The sequence below is a fragment of the Cannabis sativa genome, chromosome 3, assembly GCF_029168945.1.
Source record: "Cannabis sativa cultivar Pink pepper isolate KNU-18-1 chromosome 3, ASM2916894v1, whole genome shotgun sequence".
Classification (NCBI taxonomy): Eukaryota; Viridiplantae; Streptophyta; class Magnoliopsida; order Rosales; family Cannabaceae; genus Cannabis; species Cannabis sativa.
Genome location: NC_083603.1, coordinates 63756159 through 63764019, shown reverse-complemented (window position 1 = coordinate 63764019; position 7861 = coordinate 63756159).

Below are 7861 nucleotides of genomic sequence, written 5' to 3'. Positions count from 1 at the left end.
TAACATAAAATGTACGCTTCGGCTCGAAATCTTCGAAGAAGAAAGGGAAAAACATAGCCACCCTGGAGGAGGTTTCTCTGGGACCCGTTGCCCGGGAAGGGTACAAGTCCCGCGCCACCGGTTGGGAAGCGGCCGAGCTTCGATCGACCCCCGACTTGCCCTCACCACTCGGAGAACATCATTAATGTGGCTGGGATCAAACCCTCTACCTCAGGGACCTTCCACCGGCCTCCTCGTGACTCAGAGACGCCTAATCACAACTATGACGGCTTCGGGGCTTGGAGTCAGACCCATTTGATGGCCGGTGCCATGCTCCCGCTCCAAGATTACTTTGTGAATTTTCTTGTATTTGTCGGCCTTGCGCCATACCAACTTATTCCTCAAGCTTACCGCCTGCTCTCAGGCTTATTTATTTTTGCACGCCCGCGGGCTGGGTCTCCCGGCCGGCGGAAATTTTATATTTTTATGAACTTGTATCCGTCCCCAAGAAAGGGGACAAACTTAAGGATGGTTTTTATGGGTTCGGATCCACCACCGCTAACGAGGGGATGGTTCCATATAATAGGCAGACTCATGTTAAGGAGTACCGCCACCGATTTTTCTTCTCGTCCGGGTTCAGGGCCGTGGACCACCCGGAGCTTCTCACGGAGTGGGTGCGGATCCCACCTTACCAGCGGACGCTCCCCACTCAGGCTTTCCTTCGAAGGGCCCAAGCCTTCGCCTCCTACGATCATGCCGATCTTGATGTCGGGGGCCTGGTCACCACGGAGAATTGCAGGAAGGCTAAACTTATCCTTTCTCATCAATCCGTGGATGACTCCAACCTCTCAAAGGTCATCTGCCCCAATGTGAGGGCGCCGGTTGCGGAGAAGGCCTTCCGGATGAGCTCATTGCTACGGCAGAGAAGAAGTACCAAGACTATCTCTACCGGAAGGCCCAGGAGAAGGTGTATTCTAAGGCCTGTGCCTCTGGGAGAGGGCTTCGCGTGGGGAGTCCGGTGGTGCGAAGGAGCCAAGCCATTGGCGGGAAGTCCGAAGCTAAATTTTTTGACAAGATACTTCAAGAAGAGATTGGGGGTCCTTCCACTGGGAGGCCCCTTCGTCTTGAAGGTTCTTCTGAGAACCAGACTTCCCGCCTCGGCCTTTCGGCCCCGAACCAAACTCGGGTGCTCCCGGTGCTAGCACTTCCGGTGCCGGTGGTAAGTCTCTCTTGATAATTCGCTATGTTCCTTCCGTTGATGAATATACCAGTCATAGGCCCATAGGGTTTGACGAGCGTCTCCGTAGGTTTAAGATGCCGTCGACCCGGTGGGGGGATCATTTGAAGGAATTTTATTTTACGAACTTAGGAGATTACCTAGGTCGGTCCCGGATGGGCTCCGGCCCTCCGGAACCTATTCCCTTAGGTCCGTCGGCTTACATAGCGTCCAGCTGGTTTCGGCCCTCGGACAGTTATCTTGGAGATGATCTTGCCCGGCATTAAAGTTCGGGACTTTGCTAGGGCCGAATTAGGAAGTTCGGGTAGGAGTAGTTTATTTGCTGCACCTTTTATAAGCAGTTTCTCACGAACTTCTAACACTTGCTTATTTTATTGGAACAGGTACCTCCATGGATGCCATCCTGGAACAGCTTGCCGGGGTTCATACTCCCGTGGCTCCTCCGGCTTTCACCCCCTCTCCCCCGGCTCCTTCCTTGAAGGTTCCTTCCGGCGCTCCTCCCGAAACCATTGACTTAGTGGATGACGAGGAGGTGCTTCCGGGAGAAGGCCAAGGGAAAGGGTGGGACTTCTCGGAGGAAGCCGCCGAGGGTACTGGAGAGCCTCAAGCCCTTTCAGTGGTAGCAGAGGAGGACGAGGAGGAGCCTGAAGTGGCTCTGATTCGCAAGCGTAAGGGCAAGATGATTGCCCAGGACGAGCCGAAGAGGCCTCGGAGGGCCGACACTCCCCGCTCATGGCCTAGACGGCGGGGTTTCCCCGATGGAGGAAAATCTCGCTCCTCCTCACATTGATCTTACCCCGATTCCGGGGATGAGGTGAGGCAGAGCTTCGCATAGCCAAACACAACTACGCTATGGACGAGTACTCCCGGGGGTATGCCGAGGTGGAGGCCCTTAGGAGGATTCTGCGAGCTGAGGTTGAGGCGAGCATCAACCATCCGGACTATCATGATCCGTGGAACCTCAACCTGGACCCTTTAACAGACTGGTTCCGTCCCCTCCTAGGGCCCACTTTGGCTCCCTTTGCCGTGGAAATGACCGGTGAGTTCGCTTCTCAGCTTACACACTGTGCGCCCAAGCGGTTTGCCACTTGCGCTTCCCTGAACTCCATCTTCCAGGTCCAGGACCTCAGCCATTCCCTCACAGTGGTAAGTACTTTGCAATTTTTTGCGTTTCCTTTTTGTTGTTTGTATTTTGTTTTCTTCCTTTGAGAAATTTTTTCTTATACCCCGTTATGGTTCAGCTTGCTGCTGAGGCTGGTCGCCTCTCCAGGAACATCGTAAACCATGGCTTCGCTCTGTCCGACTTTGGGGACATGAACGACGTCAGGAAGGTCCTCTAAGACCTCACAGCGGAGAGGCAGATCTACCAGGAGGCTGCCGAGCGCCAGGAAGCAGCGGCCAAGGCCAAGGAAGAGAAGGCCAAGGCCAAGGAAGAGGAGGCCACCCGGAGGGAGGCTCAGGCGGAGGCCATGATCCGTGCCGAGGCCCAGCGGAGAGGCAGGATGGAGGCCCATCATCAGGAGGAACTAAGGGCTCAAACCGAGGCTGCCGAGAAGGCCAGGCGAGATCTTCGGGAGGCCAGGGAGGCTTTGGATGAAATGGCCGCCAAGGTGAGGTCTCTAGAGGAGACTCACCAGTCGGATATCGAATCCAAAGCCGCTCTAGCTGCGGAGTTGAAGGAGCTTCGGGACTACAAAGATCAGTCTACCAGGAAGGCCAAGAGGGCCGAGCTCCTTTCTCCTATCTCCTGCGCCCGGTGCCCGAAGCGCTTTGATGATGGTGTCTACATGGCTTGGGCCACCAATGATCAGAGTATCAAGCTTACTTTTTATCCCAAACCCGAGGACATGATTGCCAAATTTCGGGAAAAGAAGAAGAGGCTTGATGCTGAGCTTGAGGCACGGATTGGACCTCGTCTTCCACCGCGGCCGACTGAGCTGCCGTATTATTGACCCAGATTCTACCCGTTCTTCTTATAACTTTTTTTTTTGTACATATTTGCTGCTGCCTTAGAACAATTTACATATAGGCGGCAGCTTTTATTTGAAGGGGAGACAATTATATCTTAAGGCCTGTCCCCGGGCCATTTACATGTGTATGACCTACCCTTCGGGCTAGGATATTTTTTTTTTATTTATATATATATGTGATCTTTTTTTTTCACACTTATATATTTCAACCTGTCCTTTGGCTCAGGGTTTTTATACTTACGCTCTTTATTTTTGCGCATATTTTTTGACCTGCCCTTTGGGTCAGGATATTTTACTTAGATTGACCTGCCCTTTGGGTCAGGATATTTTACTTAGATTGACCTGCCCTTTGGGTCAGGATATTTTACTTAGATTGTTTTTGTTTGTCCGTGCGGTATACCCTAGTACCCCCCTGAGTGGCATAGAAACTTTGTTTTTAAGGCACTCGGTTTTATTTAATATAGAGGAGGCATACATTTGGACGGTACAAACCCTTTGAACAAAATCTAAGTTTAATTCGCCATCGGTAATATTTTACGAGGTGATCGGCATTCCAGGCTCTTGGGACAGTAGTTCCGTCCATTCTTTTCAGTTTGTAAGTGCCAGAACCGATTTCGTCCTCGATTTCATATGGTCCTTCCCAATTTGGTCCAAGTACTCCCACTCCGGGTTCTTGGGTGGCTGGGAAAACCCTTCTTAGGACCATATCCCCAATAGCGAATTTTCTGTTTTTAACCTTGGAGTTAAAATACTTGGTCACCTTCTTTTGATAAGCGGCCATCCGTATTTGGGACTCATCCCGGAGTTCTTCGACTTGATCCAGAGCTTCTTGGAGCAGGGCCTGATTGGTGGCCGGATCGTAAGTCGTCCTCCTGTGGGATGGGAATAATGTTTCCACCGGGACCATTGCTTCACAACCGTACGCCATTGAGAACGGCGAGTGACCGGTTGTGGTTCCGGGGTCGTCCGTAGGCCCACAATACCCTTGGCAATTCTTCGGGCCGATTATTTTTACGAGCCGGCGGCTTCTTTTTCAAGGTGACCTTTAGGATTTTATTGACTGCTTCCGCCTAGCCGTTTGTTTGAGGCCGGGCTACCGCGGAGAAGCTTTTTACCACTCCGTGTTGGTTGCAAAAGTCAGTAAATTCCTCGCAATCAAATTGCTTTCCATTGTCTGAGACTATCTTGTGAGGCAAGCCGTATCGACACACTATGTTTTTGATAACAAAGTCCAACGCCTTCTTAGCAGTTATTGTCTTCATAGGCTCGGCCGTCCACTTGGTGAAGTAGTCCTTGCTACTATTGCATACTTTACCCCTCCTTTTCCCGTAGGTAGAGACCCGATGAGATCTATGCCCCAGACCGCGAAGGGCCAGGGGCTGGTCATCAAAGTGATCTCATTTGGAGGAGCTCTCGGTATGTTCGCGTACCTTTGGCACGAGTCACACTTTTGGACATAGTCTATACAATCTTTTTTCATTGTTGGCCAGAAGTATCTCTGCCTCAATATTTTCTTTGAGAGGCTGGGTCCTCCCGTATGATCTCCACAGAACCCTTCATGGACCTCCAGCATGATTTGTCTAGCTTCAGGGTCCGATACACACCTTAAATAAGGCATGCTGAGTCCTCTCCGGTAGAGAATTTGATCCATCATTACATAACGATGAGCCTGATACTGAATCTTTCGAGACAGTGCCCTCTCTTGGGGCAACTCACCTGTGGTTATGTATTTTATGATGGGGACCATCCAGCTGGGTTCTTGCCCAACCGTTTGTGTGGTCTCTTTTATTTTGATGCTTGGCTCTGTCAAGCGTTCCACTGGTACTACCCCCAGCTCTTCGATTTCGCTGTCCGAGGCTAACTTAGCCAGACAGTTCGCGTGAGCGTTCTTTTCTCGGGGGATTCTTTCTATTTTATAGTCCGTGAACTCGTGGAGCAGTTCTCGGACTATTGTTACGTACGCGGCCATCCTTTCGCCGCGAGTTTGGTATTCTCCGGAAACTTGGTTTACGACCAGCTGAGAATCGCTGTAGACTTCCACCCTCTTGGCTCCTACAGCTTTAGCCAATTTTAGCCCTGCTATCAGGGCCTCATATTCGGCTTCATTATTCGAAGCTGTGAAGTTGAATCGGAGTGCTGCCTGGAGCCGCAACCCAGTAGGTGATATCATAGCCACTCCGGCTCCTGAACCGTTTTCATTAGAAGCTCCATCCACAAATACTCTCCAAGTGGGGATGGGTGGCTCCGGTGTATTGGCTGTTGCCTCGGCTTCATTACATTCGGTGATGAAGTCCGCCAAGGCTTGGCCTTTTATGGAAATCCGGGGCACGTAATGTAAGTCGAACTGACTCAGCTCCATTGCCCACTTGAGGAGTCTTCCGGATGCCTCAGGCTTCTGGAGAACTTGCCGGAGTGGATGATTGGTCAAAATTCTGATCGGATGGGCTTGGAAGTATGGTCTCAACTTCCGTGATGCCATCAGGAGGCAGAATACTAACTTTTCAATAACCGGGTATCTTGTCTCGGCCCCTACCATGCGTTTACTAACATAGTACACGGGGTGCTGAATTTTTTCTTCCTCCCGGACCAGTGCAGCACTGACCGCATGCTCGGAGACGACCAAGTAAAGGAACAAGTCTTCTCCAAGGACGGGTTTTGATAGGATAGGAGGTTTGGCCATGTGGTCTTTTAACCTTTTGAATGCCTCCTCGCATTCATCTGTCCATTCGAACTTTTGGCATTTCTTCAGTATGTTGAAGAAGGGTATGCACTTGTCCGTGGACCGTGAGATAAAGCGGCTCAGTGCGGCTACCTTTCCGGTCAAACTTTGCACGTCCTTATGTTTCTTGGGGGATGGCATGTCCAGGAGAGCTTGGATTTTCTCCGGGTTCGCCTCGATCCCCCTTTGGCTGACTATGAAGCCCAAAAATTTTCCCGACTTGACCCCGAAGGTGCATTTTCTCGGATTGAGTTTCATGCCGTATCTCCGGACGACTTCGAAACATTCCTCTAAGTCGCTTGCATGGCTGTTGCATGCTTTGGATTTGACGAGCATGTCGTCTACATATACTTCCATGTTTCGTCCCAGGAGGCTTTTAAACATCCGGTTAACCATTCTTTGATAGGTTGCTCCGGCGTTTTTCAGTCCAAAAGGCATGACTAGGTAACAGTATACCCCCTTATCGGTCCTGAAGCTAGTGCACTCCTGGTCTGCCGTATGCATTTTTATTTGGTTGTACCCAGCATAGGCATCCATGAAAGACAGCAGCTTAAATCCGGACGTGGCGTCCACCATCGGGTCGATCTTGGGCAGCGGAAAGCGATCCTTTGGGCGAGCTTTGTTTAGATCTGTGAAATCTATACAAACCCGCCAAGTCCCGTTTGGCTTGGGCACCAGGACCGGATTGGCCAGCCATTCCGGATAGTATACGTCGCGGATCATGCTATTGGACAAAAGTTTATCCACCTCTTTCTCTAAGGCCTCGGCTTTCACCGAGTCGAGTGGGCGTCTCTTTTGCTGTACAGGGGGCATGTCCGGGTTGACATTGAGTACATGGGTGATGACATGAGGGCTGATGCCGGTCATGTCTTCTTGGCGCCATGCAAAAATGTCGATGGCGCCCTTCAGTGTTTTTATTATTTTATCTTTTTCCTCCGGATCTAGGCTTCTCCCTATCCGGAGTACTTTGGTGGAGTCGTCGTCGCACACTGGTATTTCTTCGACGTCCTCCATTGGTTCTACGACCCTTTCGGATCCTATGCGAGGATCCAGCTCGTCTTCTTCGGCCTTCTCTATCTCGGGGGCCCCGGACCATGAGTACTGGCAAGTGGGTGGCAACATTGTAACATTGCCTGGCCTCTCCTTGATTTCCCCTCACCGTTCCGACTCCGGCTTCCTGGGTAGGGAATTTTAGGCATAGGTGTCGGATTGAAGTTATTGCACCAAAGTCGACGAGGGCCGGTCGGCCTAAGATTGCGTTGTAGGTTGTTGGACAGTCTACCACCACGAAGGTGCAATACTTGAATGTGCTCTGGGGGGTATCCGGGCACAGGGTAACTGGGAGCCTGACTTTTCCCATCGGGATTAGCGTTGTCCCGTTAAACCCTGTGAGCTGCGATCCACTAGGAGAGAGGTCCCGGTCGGTCAACCCTATCGCAGTGAAGGCTTCTTTGAAGAGCAAGTTCACGGAACTTCCATTGTCAATCAGGACCCTAGCCACCCCTTTATTTGCGATGGGGGTCTCTATGACCAGCGGGTCGTGATGAGGAAAACGCACCGTCTTGGCGTCTTCTTCCGTGAACGTTATGGGTTGGTCCATTAGCCGATGCCTTTGAGCTGGGAGTTGAGTGACCTCCCACACCTCACTGTGTCTTGCGGCCTCGGCATATCTCTTTCGCTCCTTTCGAGTGTTTCCTCCGATATGGGGACCTCCGGAGATCATGGCTACCCGTCCATTAGGCCGGGGCGGTAGTCCGGGTATATGCTGGGTGTCACCTGCGGGAGCGGTGGAGGCAATACTCCCGCCGTACCCCCGGTGTTCCCGAAGGCATACCCCCTGCCACCTGCCCCGGGTTAAGGTGGGGCAACCTATTCTTGATCCACTCATAGAGGTGGCCCAAACGGATCAGATTCTCAATCTCATCTTTGAGATTTTTACACTCATTGGTGCTGTGG